Genomic DNA, 19,873 nt, shown 5'->3' with positions numbered 1-19,873 from the left:
GTATCGTGAAATCCTGAACGACAACCTCCTTCCCTCTGCCAGGAAACTGAAAATGGGTCGTGGATGGGTGTTCCAGCACGACAATGACCCAAAACATACAGCAAAGGCAACAAAGGAGTGGCTCAAGAAGAAGCACATTAAGGTCATGGAGTGGCCTAGTCAGTCTCCGGACCTTAATCCATTAGAAAACCTATGGAGGGAGCTCATGCTCAGAGTTGCAGAGACAGCCTCGAAACCTTAGCGATTTAGAGATGATCTGCAAAGAGGAGTGGACCAACATTCCTCCTAAAATGTGTGCAAACTTGGTCATCAATTACAAGAAACGTTTGACCTCTGTGCTTGCAAACAAGGGTTTTTCCACTAAGTATTAAGTCTTTTATTGTTAGAGGGTTCAAAAACTTATTTCACTCAATGAAATGCAAATCAGTTGCTATCTTTTATTTAAGGTTATTTTTTCGATTTTCCTTTTGATGTGCTATCTGCCACTGTTAAAATAAACCTACCATTGAAATGATACTGTTCTGAGACTTTTCATTTCTTTGTCATTGGACAAACTTACAAAATCAGTGAGGGGTCAAATAATTATTTCCTCCACTGTATGTGTGTGTGTGGTGAGGTATCAGTCAAATCAGGCCCATGCGGCTCCTGGGCAAATCGGTGGTGCCATTGACTTCTATATAAAGTATTGGCAAGTCAGCACCAAAAGCGGAAATCCAGGCACATGGCGGCACCTGATATTCACCGATTCTCAGGGTTTCTCTTGCCTTTTTTCCCGTGGCATTTACTGTAAATTGTGTTTTTTTCTTCTTTTGGCATATGCTGAAGGGAAGGATGAGTGTTAGTGATCAGGAACGGGGTTTGTGCGTGGGGGGGGGGGGGGAGTGTGTGATGGTGTGGGGTAAGTGCTAGGCATCAGGACCAGGGTTTGTGGGGGGTTATTAAGAATTAGGCTTTGGGAAGGGTGTTTATACTGGAAGGGGAGGCTAAGGTTAGGAATTTAGGGGCGCCCATTTTCCCTTTGCACCCGTAATTCATGTATACATGTAGTGTTGTTCTAGCACCCATTAATGTAAGGATCTTACTGTCTAGTAAGCGATAATCAATTACAGTGCATATCTGACATTGATTAAAGAAACTGCACACAGGAAGGTAAAAGATCCAATGGTGCTGCCAACATCTGCCCTGATAGTGAAGGCTTTTAGATAGTGCCCCTAACTCCTGGTTTATCTTTGCCGGTACAGTTTTTCCCAAATCGAAAGGCACTACGTTGAGTCTACAAGGGTAGATGCCACAAGGGTGCCAATTTCTTCCAGCTACGTAGACTGTTTATCCTGTTTGTCACTGGGTAGGCCAAAGATTGTGCCAAACAGTAAGAGGCTGAAAACCTCTCTAGATGTTATCTGTCCGAAAACACTCTAATCAACATTTTTTAATTACTGGGTAATTCCGCCACATGTGAACCTCATCATCTCTGTCTTTGGATCACACCTCCAATATGTTTAATTCTTTTCTGGTGAGAACTTGGCCATCCTAACTGGAACGAGGTGCTATCTGGCCACAATTTTATACTGTAACAGCTGTAGTTTTCTGTTTGGATATTTCCAGATCATGTGGAGGATTTTATTTAATTTGTCTCCCTCCAGGCAAAAGCCCAAGTCTGATTTCCACCTACTACACCAGGGAGGGTAGATTCTAGAGTGGTCCTTGGCATAATATCATATTATTAATATTTAGTATTTATATAGTGCTGGCATCTTCCACGGCGCTGTACAGAGTATATTGTCTTGCCACTTAACTGTCCATCAGAGAGCCTCACAATCTAATTCCTACCGTAGCCATATGCCTATATAGTGTAATGCATGTGTTGTAGTCTAGGACCAATGTAGGGTGATGTCAATCAACTTCTCTGCATTTTTTTGCGATGTGGGAGGAAATTGAAGTGCATGGAGGAAACCCATGCAGACACGGGGAGAACATACAAATTCTGTGCAGATAATGTCCTGGCTTGGATTTGAACAGGGGACCCAGCGCTGCAAGGCAAGAGCGCTAAAAACTATGCTACCGTGTTGCCCAAAGTTATACACTAAAGACCACAAATTGGCCAGTCTTTTTTTTTAGGTAGATCCATTTATCTAGAGTATTTAACTGTATTTTGTTGCCACCATTTTTTTTTCTGGAGTTTGAAGAAAACGAGTGATCTGTATCCTACCCCCATGGATGTAGAAGGCTTTTGTGGTCGTTCAAAAATAATTAATTTACTTTTGATTGAAGAAACTATAAAGGTGAATCAGATATCTGTGGGCAGAGCTGATTCCAAGAATGCTTGTTGTTCTTTGTCAATGTATCTTCATTTATTCTTGATTTGAAGTACGGACTTGTCAAAGTAAATTTTTGGCTTGCCAAATGAGTCGTGTTTGGGAATGAATCTGCAATCATGTGACTATCGAGAGTGGTATATTTCATTTCTCACACATCCCGGGAAAGCTGGTGAAATCCAAACCGTTGTTCTGTTTAGAAAACACAGACACAGATTTGTTGTTCAGCTTCTCGCAGCATGAAACCAATTAAAAGCCAGTCACAAAGTGAAGGGAGCAGAATGGAAAGTCATAAGGTCATAATGTTAAACAGCACAGAGCGCTCTGGCTGATGCCAAGAATACACTTGCAACTGAGAAGCCTTTGATCAATGTGATTGAGGAACAACATTACTTCAAATCAAGCTAATTATGTTTCAATGGATTGCATTTGCATGTTAAGGAAAAGGTAAATTAGAACGTGCGCCGTCTTAATACAACCTCTGCAGCACATTAATGAGCAGAGGATTTAGAGCAGAGCAGCGGGTTCATAAGACACGTTTGAGAACCGGAGACCCCCTTATCGGTATTTGCGATGTCACCGCATCTGTTTTGCTCATCAACTCTAATATCTAATTAAGTGGCCTCCAGCTAATCATCTATAAAACCAACAAGGCCAGATGTTTCTGAATGTCACATGAAGCTCATTTATGAGAAGCAGTGTATAGCAGCCTGATCCAGAGTGAGCTACGTTACATTTGTTTGGTTGCTGTATGTAAAGAGCACCCATTACGACTTAGGCCCGGTTCACATTAGCGGTTGTTTGCCAAACGGACCGGATGACCTGACCGGATCCGGACCGGATCCGGATCGGAACCGTACGGTTCTGATCCGGATCCGATCCGGATCCGGTCAGGTTGCATCAGGTGGTAATCAGGATGCGATCCGGATCCGTTTGGCAAAGTTAACGTAAAAAAAAAAAAAATGTTGGGGTCTGGGAGGTCAGCAGAAGGGGGACCTGTGGAATCAGGCCCTCTGCTGTTTAGCACTCACCTCCACCTCCGACATCCTGCCAACATCCTGCCAACACCTCCAGCTCGTGCTGCTCCACTCCAAAATGCTTGCCCAGGTGTCCCCAGCCAATATCGCCGCAAAAATCCGCATAGGAAGTGGGGTAGAACATCCGGATTTCTCAGCCAGTGTGTTGTGCGGCCTCCGGTTTCCATTTGTTTGTATTGGCCGGATGGTGTAGTCCGGCTCCGCCCCGGATACGGCTGCCGGAGGGGCCGGATGAAAAAATAGCGCATGTTGGAACGGAGGCCGGAGTCCGGATCCGGCCCGGATCCGGTCCGGCTCCGGTTCTGCAGAACGGACCCATGTGAACGGACGCATAGGCTTTAATTGCTATGCCGTGCGTCCGTTCCGTCCGTTCTGCAGGCGGTGCGGCTCCGGCACGGCGATTCCGGAGGGCCTCCGCAAGTGTGAACCGGGCCTTATTGCAGAACATAAAGAAATATTCAGGCTACCCAATTTTGCATTAATTACCTGGATTCAGCAGCAGAAATGCTTCTTGCATCTATACATTGCTTTATATTGGTGAGTAGGTCCCGCCCTCCCAGTGATGTTAAAGACAACCCGAGGCGGGGTTCTCACAATGAAATCCCCATACAGAGGCTGGGTCTGCCTATAGAGCACAGCCTCTGTTGCTACTCAGATTCCCCCCCCCCCCCCTGCGCTCAGAAAGACCCCATAAATCACAGCCGCGCTATGCAGCTGTGTTTACCTTTCTAATGTCAGCCTCGCCGCTCCCCCGCCTATAGCATCGCTCCGGTCCCCGCCCGCGTCCCTTCACTCCAATCAGCGCGGAGGGAAGGGACGTGGGCGAGGCCCGGAGCGATGCAGGAGGCAGGGGATCGGCGAGACTGACATTAGAGAGGTAAACACAGCGTGCTGCGACACGCTCTGTGTCGGCAGCGTGGCTGTAATTTATGGGGTATCGCTGAGCGCAGGGGGGATTTAGGGGGAATCTGAGTAGCAACAGAGGCTGGGCTCTATAGGCAGAGCCAGCCTCTGTATGGGGATTTCATTGTGAGAACCCCGCCTCAGGTTCTCTTTAAGCCTAGGCTTTGATGTCATGCAGCCTTCTTCCCCAGAGCACCCTGGGAAGTTAACTGACATTCCTGCTCACTACACACACACACACACACACACACACACACACACCACACACACCACACACCACACACACACACCACACACAACACACACACACACCACACACACACACACACACACACCACACACACCACACACACCACACACACCACACACACACACACACACACACACACCACACACACCACACACACACACACGCACACACACACACACACACACACCACACACACCACACACACACACACACACACACACACCACACACACACGCGCACACACGCACACACACACCACACACACACCACACACACACCACACACACACCACACACACACACCACACACACCACACACACACACACACACACACACACACACACCACACACACCACACACACAGCACACACACACACACACACCACACACACCACACACACCACACACACACACACACACACACACACACACACCACACACACACGCACACACCACACACACACGCACACACGCACACATACACACGCACTACCCCACAGGTAAAAAATAAATTGCTAAAACTCTCTGCTTCAAACACAAAACATTACAATGAGTATGTATATGCATCTGAACAAAATAGCATATTGTATAACATGCTTAGTTATATAAACATTATTTGTTTTATAGACATACACAATTTCTGTATATTCCCTAATTAAAAAAAAATCGCTTGATACAATTGAAGATGTGAGTTTTTAGTCACCGGCCAAATAGACAGTTCCGTAAAGTAGGACAAAGGGGGTTGTTCTTGGTTGTTAGCAGTAACTTCTGATACTGGCACTATATTGTTCTGATGAAGTGGGTCAGCACCTGAAAAACACGTTGTCCCTTTTAGTGCTTAAACGAATAGATACATTTTTTCCAAAAATATTGGTTCTTCCTTCAAGAGAGGTAAAAATTTATACTGCCTCTCATATGCACAATGTTCATCAGAAACATATATACCGGGCACCTCCACCAGTGTTATTGTCTACCTGCTGGAAAAGAAAATCAGTAAACCATGATGAGGACATTTTTTTAATGTATTTCTTACACACAGATATAAGAGAAGATGCCGAGAGCCCAGTATAGTGTAGTATGTACTGTAAATTGGGTATGGAAGGTAAGTATAGGTAGATTATACTCACAAACAAGGGTTGCCATCTAGGTAACCACTATGAAGGCAGGTGAGGAGATTAGACCTGTCCCCACTCAGGATTGAGAAGTTGCTCTCTGTAGATTGGGAAAAAGGAAGAATTCCCCTTCACCAGGGGTGGAAACAACTGCAATAGTAGTACAGAGGTGCCAAAATGGTAAAAACAATATTCCTTTAAAATGGAGAAAATGAAGTAGGTAGCGGTGGACTTACACCTCCAAAACAGACTAAAAAAATTGCCGTTTTAAGCAAAAATCTGTTTATTTACATACTCCGAACAAGGTGCATTGCCTTTCGCGGGTATATCCCACTTCCTCAGGCAATAAATAGGAGCATATAACCAATGCGGTCCGGTACGTAGCCTGGCTCCTCTGCCAGAGGCTCCAGGCTACGTACCAGACAGCATTGGTGATATGCTCCTATTTATTGGCTGAGGAAGTGGGATATATCCGCGAAATGCGTTGCACCTTGTTTGGAGTATGTAATTAAACTGATTTTTGCTTAAAACTGCAATTTTTTGTATCTGTTTTGGAGGGGTAAGTCCACCGCTACCTACTTCATTTTATCCATTTTAAAGAAATATTGTTTTTACCCTGTTGGCGCCTCTGTACTACTCTTACACACAGATTCTGGTTAGGTGATGGAAGGGGTGATTTATAACGTGGCATATGTATGGTGATAATAAAAGGGTCATATAGTATGCAATAGCACTTATCCAGCCCAGTAGTTTGTAAATACCTTAAGTGACAACCGCTATAAGTATAACACTGTTGATCTGGTTAGTATAATAATTGCATGGTTGTATGACAGGTGTTATTACTGTGCTAATTAAGCCATAATTGATTTAGCTGTGTTGATTATTTTTTTCCATTGCTTTGCAACTATGCAGAATGCATGGAATGTGATAATGCTGAACAACGTTTCTGTCTCTGCCCAATAGTTTCATACAGCAAAGGGCCTTAAAATGTTACAGTAGATGCAATATATGTTCTAGCACCATTTGGATGTGGGCAAAAAGTATTCAGCCTAGAACACTGGGGCTCGTATGCAATTATTTTTTTTCTCTTGAGTTTTCTCCTTGGAGATAATTTTTCATCTTCTTATAAAATAACTTTTCAGCTTTTCCCTAGGTGATATTTTCAAACTGTTAGTAAAATGCCTTTTAACCCTCCTGGCGGTTAATTTTTTCTGCCACATAGGCAGAAATCCATTTTTTTTAATTTTGTTTTTTGTTTCATGTAAAGCTACCAGAGTGGTAGCTACATGAAACACCACTAGAGGGCACATGTGTCCCTCTAGTGCGATCGTCGCCGGCATCAATAGAAAACAGGGGAACGCGTATATAATGCGTTCCCCTGTTTGGCTTCTCCTGTCGCCATGGCGATGATCGGAATAACGTCATGGACGTCAGCCGACGTCCTGACGTCAGACGCCTCCGATCCAGCCCATAGCGCTGCCTGGAACTCATTGGTCCGGGCAGCGCAGGGCTCTGGCGGGGGGGGGGGGCCTCTTCCGCCGCGGCGGTGATCAAGCTGTGTGCGCGGCTAGCAAAGTGCTAGCTGCACGCACAGCACTTTAAATGGGGCAAATCCCCTCACCAGTGGCAGAGATATCCTCCTGTGTGGCATAGCCCGAGCTCAGCTCGGGCTTACCGCCAGGAAGGTTAAACCACCAGGAATAGTAATAATAAAAAAATACTCAAAATAATTTTGATGGTACGTTTTCCCCTACTTTTTTGTACTTTTTCCATTGCAAAGAGCTGAAAAGTTATTCTGAATCGAAGATGACAAATTATCTCCTAGGAGAAAACACTCAGGAAAAAACGTTAATTGCATATGGGCACAGAGCTCATATGCAATTAATTTTGAACTTGAGTTTTCTCCTAGGGAATCATTTTTCAGCTTTTTTTTTTTTAATATAACTTTTTAGCACTTTGAAATTGAGAAAGTACCACAAAGTTTGGTGAAAAAGTATTATCATATTTTCTCACTGGGGGTTAAAAAGGAATTTTATTATGATAATAATAATTGTTTTTATTGATTTATAAAGCACCAACATATCCCATGGTGCTGTACAAAGTAAGAAACAAACATGGGGCACAAAATAATACAGACAATGGTGTACACTAATATACAGTACAAAATACAGAATTGGTAATTACCGTGACAAAAGTAACATGATGTATAAAACGAATAAATGATTTTTATTAACAAGGTGTGAAAAAAAATTCGCCTAGGAGACCCCAAAGTGATATTTTCAAACTTAAAACTTAAAAAAAAATAAAATGCCTTTGAAATCACCAGCAAGCAAGAACAATACTCAAAAGTGTTTTGATAGTATAATTTTCACCTACTTTATGGCAATTTTTCAATGTTTAAGTGCTGTAAAGTTATTCTAAATAGAAGATGAAAAATGATCTCCTAGGAGAAAACTCAGGAGAAAAAAGTTAATGGAACATGGGCCTTAACATGAGCAATTACAAAAACAGTGGAAAGTTTTGTTTGCCTGTAAACAGGTATATTTATGGAGTACGGTGGAGTAGTGGTTCACGCTCTTGCCTTACAACGCTGAGTCCCCACTTTGATCCCCAGCCAGGCCACTCTCTGCACGGAGTTTGTATGTTGTCTGCGTAGGTTTCCTCTGGGCACTCTGGTTTCTTCCCACGTCCCAAAATTATACAGATAAGTTAATTGGCTTTCCTCTAAAATTGGACCTAGACTACAATACATAAACTCCATCTACACAATACGATTCTTTGTACGGTTCGGTTACGATTCTATTTGCGATCCGATTAAATCCGACATGTCCGATCAGGATTCGATTCAATTCGAAATCGAATTGGATTGAATCGAATCCCGATCGAACATGTTGGATTTAATCTTATCGTAAATAGAATCGTAATCCAATCGTACAAAAAATCGTATTGTGTAGATTGGGCTTTACACAATATAGACAAATGATTATGGTGGGAATTAGATGGGGAGCCCCTCTGAGGGACAGTTAGTGAAAAGACAATATACTATGTACAGCATTGCGGAAGATGTCAGCACTATATAAATTCTAAATAATAATAATTAATGAATTGGGTGGCTTATATTTTTTTCAATTTGTACCCCCGGTCATCTAATTTTCTACCATGTCCTCCACCTCTTCCCTCCACCATCTAACCTCTCTGAATAGCGTATTTCTCCAGCAACACCAGAACGCTAAATATTTTACATAAAATTAATATTTAACATTTCCAGCCTAGAAAATAAGCAGTTTGCTAATGGATGAAAAAGTTAATTGCTTAATGAGCATGAAATGAAATCCTAATCAATCTTTCAATTACTTTTAAGTTGGAATGACAAATGTGCCACAGAGTGAATGTTGCAGTCTGACTTGTAAAATGTAAATGATTGCATATGTTCTGGATAGGCGGCAAGATGGTGCGGTTCCCTGGGAACATATGATGAAAGTTCCCAGTCATGCCTCCCTCCTACGGCAATTCTCACTCTAAAAATACTGCTCATTTCCATGTATGCCACCGCTATTCCCCACTGCTGTACAAGGTATGGATAGCAGTATATGGAAATGGGCCAGACAGGTGCTTTGTTGGACTGATTATGCTCAGCCTACAAAGATATAAATAAGGTTATAAAGGCTTGTGATGCAGCGCTGGGCACAAAATGATATACTATGGTATCTTTTTGGCATTATTGTACCCAGCACATTTATACAATTATAAAAAAACAATCAGCTTCGACAGGTAATTAAAAATGACAGCTGCTGTGAGAGAACAGTGTCCAAAGTTCAAAAAAGGTAATGTCAAAGGTAAATCAGTGCAGGTCTCCACAATCATAATGGGATTATGAATGACGTCAAATCACCAAACGGTGTCCGAAGCTGTCTTAAACATGTTCACCATCACCAGTATGGGAAATGAGGCTCACACCAGATACCAGCAACAACCCACATTATAAGGTTGTACTGTATATAGGCTCAAGACACTTCACGTGGTGGTGGTAATCATCATCAAGTGTCCTCAGGTGTCCCCTATGTGTCCTCAGGTTCCCATAGTCCCCAGTGTGTCTCCTTCTGTCCTGGCTCCCTGTATGGTCCTCTCCCACCGGTGCAATTATCTGTGTAGCGGCATGTACCTAGTAGTGTGCCACCCATGTGTGTCCCTGGCTCCCCATGTGGTCCGCTCCCCCCCCCCCCGTGCTCGTAGCTTTTGGATCCCCTGCATTTGCCGTATCCGTATAAGTTGCAGGGACTTTCGCCCTCCATTTTTTCGAAGAAAAAGTGTGTCTTGCATTGTGGAAAATATGGTATATGTCCTTTCCTGCTCTCCCTGTAAGCAGTCTCTCATTAATGGTGTTCACCCACCCCTCTATAGGGATGTGTTTATGTAACTGTTCATGTTATTTATTTGAATTCACATGGTTGACATGTTAGCACTTGAAAAAGGCCCACAGGCCAAAATGCTGTGCATTTTATGCTATGGCACTTTAAATAAAGAAACCTATGATAAAATTCAGTTGGAGACCCGGTTATCCTTTTCTTTCCCATATGATATCATATCACATCACATCATATCGCAATGTGCGTTAAATAGAACAACTTGTGTGCTGTTAATGAGCTAATCTCATTCTTACTTATTGATTCATTGCTAAGAGCTTGGAGGTGAGTTTTCATTTTATGACCACTTTTAGGAACATAAATAAAACTGAAATTTCGTTACATTTTTGTGAGATCTTTTAGTTAGATAAATATATTGCCATTAATTACTGTCGTCACTAACAGGGTTTGAACTGGATTCTTCAGAAGGCGTTTGATCAAGTTGCAATGATATATGATAAGCATTGTGTAGAAATTATCAAGGCCATTCATTTTGTCTGACATCATGTTTCAAGCCAGGAATAATGTATGGATTTACTGTCAAGACACGGCTTTGCTTACAGCCTGCTCGTATGATAAATTGAAATGTGGGTAACATGCAAGGTAGCCGTACATGAGAAAGATCCTAGAGAAAAATGAATTGCTATTTGTACACATCACGTGTATGGGGCTGTTACAATGAAGAAGTCATGTTTTTAAAGATTGATTTTAGGCAAGCTTTTTGTTTCATAGTACATGAGGTTAGCTTTTGCCCTTCTGTGATCTCTTGGTCTCATGTGTCTTTGTTCTTCTATTATCTGGAAATTACCCAGAATGCAGCATGCTAAAATTACAAATCCATTGACTACCAGTCAGTGCTGTACACTATTGATTGGCCTGGTAGTCCGGGACACGCCACTGAATTCCTTAGTGCCCAAGAGGTGAGACTCAGGCATGTTCAATTTAACTACTGTATGTGGATGCTACTAAGATTTTAGGCCCTTGAGGTACGGATTTGTCACTACTGAAGTGTCATTCGTTGTTATAAGGGTTGGTCAATGAGATGCTAGTAATTCTGGGTTTATACAGGATTATGCAAATTTCGTATTCAAATGTATGCAGCTTAAAAATGGACCAATCGAATCTCACCAAGGTAGAATTGAATTAGTTAATGTTCAAGCTGCATACATGTGCATAGAAATTTTGCACAATCCTGCATGAACTTGGAAATATTTGCATCCATCCCCACTTGTTGTATGGGGGCAAAATGGCTGAACTTGAAATAGAAGGAACATGATGGTTGCATGTGTTAAAGGGAGCTAATGGCTTATCATAGGAGGTAACATTATTGCACTTGTTGGGGGAAAAACATGATGGTAATAGTCAGGGCCGGCGCTACCATAGTGGCAAAGGAGGCAGCTGCCCCAGGGCCCCAGAGCTTGTAGGGGCCCCCAGTGGCTACAAGAGGAAAAAAGAATTTCAAATCGACCTTATCGTTTTTGAGAAAATCGATTTTAAAGTTTCAAAGGAAAAAAATACACATTTAAAAACCAGCCACCTTTAATGGTTAATAGCAAATCCACCTTAAATTCTAGAAACCCTAAATTTGCATGATATGTTAAGGAGATCATTGGGAATAGGAGGAAAAAACTATTTTTTAAAAAGACCTTATAGTTTTTGAGAAAATCGATTTTAACGTTTCAAAGGGAAAAAGTATACTTTTAAATGCGGCAAATGTCACTTTTAGTAGCAAACCTAACGGTAGTGTAGTTTTACATGTATCAAAAGAAAGAGCAATACATTTCCTGACGGGGTTTCCAGGGAGTCCATACGCAGCCGCAGCACTTTGGCCAGGGATCGCTATACAGCCGCAATATGGCTGTATGAAGAACCCTGGCATTTTTTTCCTATTTTCCCAATTTTTTTTTATGTTTAGAGTGTGGGAATTTTTTTTTTTTAATTATGTGGGGTCCCCCCTCCTGAAACTTTTTAACCCAATGTCCCCCATGCAGGCTGGGGTAGCCAGAATGTGGAGCTTCGACTGATTGGGGCTTCAAACCCTGACTATACCAGCTGCAAAAAAGGTCCCTTAACCTCCTTGGCGGTAACCCCGAACGTAGTTCGGGGTAAGCCGCGCAGGAGGTTTTCTCAGGCCCTGCTGGGCCGATTTGTTTAATTTTTTTTTTGCTGCACGCAGCTAGCACTTTGCTAGCTGCGTCAGCACACCGATCGCCGCCGCCCCGCGCTCGATCGCCGCTATCCATCGTGCCGCACGCCCCCCCCCCCCCAGACCCCGTGCGCTGCCTGGCCAATCAGTGCCAGGCAGCGCTGAGGGGTGGTTCGGGACTCCCAATGACGTCCCGACGTCGGTGACGTCATCCCGCCCCGTCGCCATGGCGACGGGGGAAGCCCTCCAGGAAATCCCGTTCTTGGAACGGGATTTCCTGATCGGAGATCGGCGAAGGCGATCGAAGAGGGCGGGGGGATGCCGCTGAGCAGCGGCTATCATGTAGCGAGCCTTGGGCTCGCTACATGATATAGGAAAAAAAAAATTAAAAAAAACTGCGGCGCTCCCTCCTGGCGGATTTTTTTATTCCGCCAGAGGGGTCTTGTTTTATAAGAGAAAAGCAAGAGAGCGCTCTAAAAACAATAGGTAAAGCACGTTTTCATGTCCATGACAGACCTCACCTGGATTCAGATGGCTGTTGGTGAGATACAGCCTGTGTACGTTTCTGTCCCTTTGAAAAGCCAGGGACCAGGCTCTCAGGATGGCAGCGTGGTGGACTCCTTCAGGAGACGCAGTCATCCGGATGTCCCGTGGGTTGGAAGTCTATTTGCCCAATAAACCACCTCTTTTAGCCATTCACACTTCCTCGTCCATTTTCTGCTGTCACCACGGTATTGCCAAGCAACCGTGTGACACCTACCTCTACTGCATACAGCTTATGGTGGTGTCTGATACGTGAACACCTCTCTCCCATCTTGCACCAGGGGAGAGCTAGTAGCATCGCTGTGGGGCAAGTAGTGTTGGGCGAACAGTGTTCGCCACTGTTCGGGTTCTACAGAACATCACCCTGTTCGGGTGATGTTCGAGTTCGGCCGAACACCTGATGGTGTTCGGCCAAACCGTTCGGCCACATGGCCGAACTAAGAGCGCATGGCTGAACTTTCCCCGAACGTTCGGCTAGCGCTGTGATTGGCCGAACGGGTCACGTGGTTCGGGTAAATAAATACCCGAACCACGTCATATCTCCGCCATTTGTCTGTGGGTTTAGCTTTGGGTAGGCAGGCAGGGTAGTTCGCGCTCCAGCCACGCTAGCCAGGGTCCCCCCAGTCATTGTGTCGCTGCTGGGAATAGTAGTACACCGCTCGCTCAGCCACACTATATAGCATTGTGTTTACTGCCACTCTGTGTACCTCGCTCAGCCACACTATATAGCATTCTGTTTACTGCCACTCTGTGTCTGCTGGGAATAGTAGTACACCGCTCGCTCAGCCACACTATATAGCATTGTGTTTACTGCCACTCTGTGTACCTCGCTCAGCCACACTATATAGCATTCTGTTTACTGCCACTCTGTGTCTGCTGGGAACAGTACTACACCGCTCGCTCAGCCACACTATATAGCATTGTGTTTACTGCCACTCTGTGTCTGCTGGGAACAGTAGTACACTGCCGCTCACTCAGTCACCCCATTACTATATAGCATTGCTGGGATCTGTAGTACTCTGCTCACCCACCCATACCATTGTACTTCCAGTCACTGTGTATATTGCTGGAATCTGTAGTACTTCACTCACCGTCAACCACTATATAGCATTGCGTACTCTGCCAGTCAGTGTGTATATTGCTGGGATCAGTAATACTCCACTCAACGTCAACCACTATATGAGCTTACCATGAGTTCCTCAGAGACCTCCGCTGTGAGCAGCACTCCCAACAACAGCAACAGCCAACGCCCCACGCAAGCTATAACATCCACCCCAGCAGCCAGTGGTCAGCAGCAGCCCTCCCCGGAGGAGAACGTTGTGTCCATCGGTCCGGCGCCAGAGCGATTATTGAGGGCTGCCATTGAGGAGATGATGGGGCCTGATGTGGAGGAGGAGGTCGGGCTCAGGCCAGCATCCCAAGTTAATGTTGAGGACGATGAGGGGTCTGTGTCTGGGGATGTTGGGGTGGCAGAGGTGGTGGGTGGGTCAGACTCAGGAGAAGAGTTGTATGATGAGGATGATGATCGGGACCATCTGTATGTGCCTCAAAGTCTGACCCCAGAAAACATGTTGTATCGTGTGTTTAGGTACTAAAATCTGCGTTCCCACTTCCCAGTACTGCCCGGGTCCAAGGATCCATATAATTTTTTGGGCAGCACTATCAAACTGTGGTACTATGAGTGAGTTGCCATGGTCCTTCTGTGCTGTCACACTCACCATCTGTCTGCAGATGGATTGTTCAACACAGCTACGCCATCTGACATGTAGTCCTTGACCATCTTCTCCAGGCGATTGGTGTTGGAGGACGTGGAACTGCCCGATTGCTGTTCTGTGGGCTGCTGCATGGGTGTCAGAAAATGTTCCCACTCCAAGGACACTGCCAATACCATTCCCTTTTGGGCACTAGCAGCAGCTTGTGTTCTTTGCTGCCCTCCTGGTCCTCCTGGGTTTGCTGAAGTCAGTCTGTCGGCGTACAACTGGCTAGAGAAGGAGGAGGATGTCAATCTCCTCTCTAAAGTCTCCATCCTCAAGGGCCTGCTGGAATTGTTCCATTTTTGACCTGTCTGACACTTTCTTCAATCAGTTTTTTAACATTGTGTTTGTATAAACTGGGTATAAACCCAGTAATTGGTGTTGTCCAGAATAATGAATAATAATGAATAGTGAATAATGCGCGGGCCGCGTTCAATGCAGTCTAGCATGAATTGAGCCATGTGTGCCAGAGAATCCTGCCAGACTCCTCTGTCTTCATGTTCTTGTGAGCGTTGTGATTGTTGTGATGCACCATATTCGTCACCAGCATCACTTTCTTCCTCTTCTGCTGTCCATTCCCGCTAAATTGTGGAAGTCCAACGTGCACCGCTCTGTCCCTCGGCAGTGGGGGCATCCAATTCCTGCTCCAACTCCAGCTGTTCCTCGTCCTGTTCTTTGTCATAGCTGGGACCAGCGTTTCCTGAGGCAGGTTGCCTGATGTTGGTATCATCACGCTGATCGTTTTCATCTTCAGATTCCCCCACTTGCATCATGCCAGCGGTTTCCATCTTCAACATTGATTTCTTCAGTAAACACAGCAGTGGTATTGTAATGCTGACTGTAGAGTTGTCACTGCTCAGTCACAAGCAACGTGGATTGCTCAAAATTTTGGAGGACTTGGCAGAGATCCAACATGGTGGCCCAATCAGATCCACAGAAGCTTGGTAGCTAGCTGCTGGAATGCGCCTCGGCACTGCGCAAAAGCGTGCTAGCATGTGCAGCGCAGAATTCCAGCGCGTAGGGAGGGACATCACCCAGCGAGCGATGGTGCGCTAGATTGAAGCGCTCCTGCATCTCTTGGTGAGTCCTTCAGAAGCGGTACTGGACTTTAAAAAATGTTTTTTTTTCCTTCAACAGAAGATCTGCCACATTGGAGTGAGGAGGACGCCGCCGACCCCGACACCAAGCTGAACCCCGGCGAACTCCAAGCAGAGGATCTTCAGGAACCCTCAAGGCTTTGAGCAAGCTGAGGAGGATCAGCAGTCCCGACGAGACCTCTCCTCATATGTGACTGTGTGCAGTGGAGTAGAGCTCCCCAGAACAACCTCTCACTTGTCACTTTGTCACTTTGTCACTTTGTCACTTTGTCACTTGTCACTTTGTCATTTTGTCACTTTGTCATTTTGTCACTTTGTCAGTCACTTTGTCACTTTGTCACTGGTCACTTTGTCACTTTTCACTTTGTCACTTGTCACTTGGTCACTTGGTCACTTGGTCACTTGTCCAGATGATCTCGGTACACCTCCTGCGATTCAAATTCCTGCACACATTGCTCTGGGATTTGGGTGTGATGAATGATGCATCTAACTGGCCACCGGAGGCAATTAAGGCCTTCAAAGCATTGAAAGCAGCTTTCTGTTCCGCCCCCATTTTGCGTCATGTTGAGTTGTTGACGTCATGTTCATCCTCGGCCTCGCCTTGCATTTCAGTGCGAGGTGCATTTTCCACAGAAAAAGGTTGTGAATCCGGGCACAACATTTGTGGCTGTTCCATTGACCTTTCACAGGTAGAAGATTGTGGGGGTGGGAATAGCTCCTCCGAATAGCCCATTGTGTCCTGAAAACTACTCATTGCATTGCTTTGCGCACGCATTTTTTTGTCCTCATGCAAGGCCTGAGTTGCGCCTGAAAGCGTGGCCTTCTCCTCCTGCGCCTCCTCCTGTTCCATCACGTCTGCTGCTGCTGGGTTAGCGTTGCCGCCCGGTCCCTGTTTATTGAACCTCTTATCTTTATTACATTTATGACTGCATGGCGGTACAAAGCATGCTATCCGCACGCTTCTTGTCCTCATGCAAGGCCTGGGTTGTTGTGTCTCAAAGCGTGGCCTTCTCCTCCTGCGCCTCCTCCTGTTCCATCACGTGTGCTGCTGCTGCTGCTGGGTTAGCGTTGCCAGTCCCTGTTTATGGAACCTCTCATCTTTATTACATTTATGACTGCATGGCGGTAAAAAGCATGCTATCCGCACGCTTCTTGTCCTCATACAAGGCCTGGGTTGTTGTGTCTCAAAAAGCGTGGCCTTCTCCTCCTGCGCCTCCTCCTCCTGTTCCATCACGTGTGCTGCTGCTGGTGCTGGGTTAGCGTTACCGGTCCCTTTTCCTGGAACCTCTTCTCTGTATTACATTTATGACTGCATGGCGACAAAAAGCATGTTACCTGTGCAAAGAAACATGACATTTTCCACATTTAAAAGACAGTTTTTCCTTTGAAACTTTACAATCAATTTTCTCAAAAACTATAAGCTCTTTTTCAAATATTTTTTTTCCTCTTGTACCCACTCCCAAGGTGCACATACCTTGCAAATTTGGGGTATGTAGCATGTAAGGAAGCTTTACAAAGCACGAAAGTTCGGGTCCCCATTGACTTCCATTATGTTCGGAGTTCGGCGCGAACACCCGAACATCGCGGCGATGTTCGGCGAACGTTCGCGAACCCGAACATCTAGGTGTTCGCCCAACACTAGGGGCAAGCGCCACTGCTTCCTTCCAACCCACGGCAAAAATCTGGATGGTCGCCCTGGATCCTAAGGCTGATTGCGTCCCCTGGAGGAGTCCACCACGCTGCCATCCTGTGAGCCCAGGGACGGATCGAGGTGGAAGGTAAGCAGGTATCTTGCCCCAGGCGCAGTTTGTTGAATTCTTAAAAAGGCGGCAAAATAAATGGCAGTTTAGGCGCCAAAACCTGACCTTTAGGCGCCAAAACCTGACCTTGCCCCAGGCGCAATTTGGTCTTGATCCATCCCTGTGTGAGCCTGGTCCCTGGCTTTTCAAAGGGACAGAGGCATACACAGTCTGTATCTCACCGACAGCCATCTGAATCCAGGTGACATCTGTCTTGGACAGGGAAACGCACTTTGTACCTATTATTTTTTAGAGCGCTCTCTTGCTTTTCTCTTTTCTACACAGTGGATTTCTTGAGCTGCCTAAAACCTGGTTGCCTGATTGCACCTCAAAGGGGGTTATCCAGACTCCCATTTAGAGACACTTGTTTTATGACCCTTGTGGGAAGGGTCCCAATGTCGTGAAAGGAATGAAGGGGAGGAAAGGGAACATTGGGGGGCCCCATCAAAGTTTTGCTGGGGGGCAATATGAATTGTAGTTATGCCTCTGACTGTAATGTGAATTTGAGGCTATGGTGCGCTCAGCAATTAAATTGGACACCAGGTTTTGACTATCATATACTTACTGCAATGTAAATTTGCTGCTATGGTGCACTCAGCGAATAAATTGGATGCTGGATTTTGGTTATCATATAGTCCTTGCCACTTGCACTCTCTTGGATTGGTTGATCCTGCTGTCTTACCCATTGGATACCAGGAAAGAGTGTGCACCCTCTGCGCCACTAGGCTATGGAGGATGCTGGTGAGGTGGCACGAATGGGACTCCCATGACTGTGACCAACATGATTTTTGAGTTGAGATGTGAGTAGTTACTACATTATTATGAATGCTGAGGATGCAGTAAGGAAAATAAGCTGTGCATTCAAGGGGCTGCTGCTGATCTTTAACTGAATGTGACATTTTTTTGTTTGGTGGAAAAAAAACGTGACACTTTCTGTGGATAGAGACGTTATAGTGGTCCAATTATTGTTGAACTGTCATTCCAACCTGATTTCCATCTACATTATGGTTTAAGTGAGGACTTCATCTTATATAAAATTGCCTTGAACAACTTTAGAAACGCACTCTCTGTGGCGAAAAAGTCCTATTTTTCTTCTCTAATATCCGCCCATTTACACAATCCAAAACGCTTGTTCAGCACCTTCAACTCCGTTCTCCATCTCCCTCCTCCTCCTCCTTCATCTTGCTTATCAGCTGAAGAATTTGCAACATACTTCACTGATCAAATTGACAAAATCAGAAGTGAATTCTCCATGCAGCCCTCAAATCCCACCTCCACACCTCTCATTGACTGTTCTCTAACTGCCTTCTCTCCACTCTCTGAACACTCTCTTTCCTCTATAATTGTCAAAGCTAATCTAACCACCTGTTCTTTGGATCCTATTCCCTCCCATTTCATTCCGCAGCTATCCTCATCTCTCTTGCCTGCACTAACAACTCTATTTAACCTGTCCCTCTCTACTGGCATCTTTCCGTCCCCACTCTGATTTGAAGGAACCCCATTGGTCTGCTAAGGACCAATGGGGCTCCTTGGAGCCCAAATACAAAGATGCTTAGAGAGCTCTGAGCTATATAGCTCAGAGCTCTGTAGTCCGTGCAGGACGCTAAGTCCCGCCGGCTCTCGCTGCCCTCCCCGCCTCTCCCACATGTCACCTATATACATGCTGGCACCCATGGGTGCCAGCATGTATATGGGTGACAGGTGTGGGTGGAGTGGACGGCGGGAGCCGGCGGGGACTTAGCGTAAGTGTATGCAGCGGCCGGCGGGTGAGCGGCGAGTGACGTCGGGTGCGGTGGAGTTACAAAGTAACAAAGTTGTTACATTGTAACAACTTTGTTACATTGTAACTGATTAGCCAATTTCCGAGGATATTGCGTGGGAACTGGCTTTTAAAGGGACAGGTAAGTATTAATGGTTAATTAAGAATATTAAAGGACTTTTTTCGTGGTTATGTTTTTTGTTCAATTAAAATACTTTTTCTAAGTGTTTGTGTGTTTATTTACTTTTAACTCTTAAAGGAAATGGGTAAGGGGTACAAGTACCCCTATACTCATTTCTCCTGGGAGGGGGGTGGGCATCTGGGGGACCCCTTTTTAAAGGGGACTCCCAGATGCCACCATGAACCCCCCCCCCCAGGAAATCGCGGCCTCCACCTCGACCGCCCATCGGAGGTGGAGAAGAGCCCCTTGTCCTTGGATTGGACAAGGGCTCGGAGGGGGAGGGTAAAGCTTGGCTGCCCCTCCCCTTCCGAGACCCCCCAATCCATGGACCATGCGGGCTGGTATAGTCAGGGTGTGGAGCCCCACGAGGCCGGTGCTCCGCATTCTGGCTATCCCAGCCTGCATGGGGGACAAGGGGTTAAAGAGGTCTGGGAGGGAGGACCCCACGTTGTTTTTTTTTTATATTTCCCACACTCAGAACGAAGTAAGTAAAACTCTTCCCACTTGGGGGAATCTATGAAAATAAAACACTATTGTTACCTGTGCAAAAAAAACGGACATTTTCCGCATTTAA

General features: G+C 45.4%; 1 long non-coding RNA gene across 1 annotated transcript in view; it reads right to left on the bottom strand.

Moving 5' to 3' along the window:
• LOC137517781 (uncharacterized) overlaps positions 1-19,873 on the bottom strand; it is a 100,929-nt gene that overhangs the window by 37,638 nt on the left and 43,418 nt on the right. Inside the window, exon 3 of the long non-coding RNA XR_011020664.1 lies at positions 2,260-2,507. This is a non-coding gene — a long non-coding RNA (uncharacterized lncRNA). The remainder of the gene's footprint in view (positions 1-2,259; positions 2,508-19,873) is intronic.

This window comes from Hyperolius riggenbachi, chromosome 5 (genome assembly GCF_040937935.1).
Source record: "Hyperolius riggenbachi isolate aHypRig1 chromosome 5, aHypRig1.pri, whole genome shotgun sequence".
Lineage (NCBI taxonomy): Eukaryota > Metazoa > Chordata > Amphibia > Anura > Hyperoliidae > Hyperolius > Hyperolius riggenbachi.
This window is presented reverse-complemented; position numbering and strand designations above follow the sequence as displayed.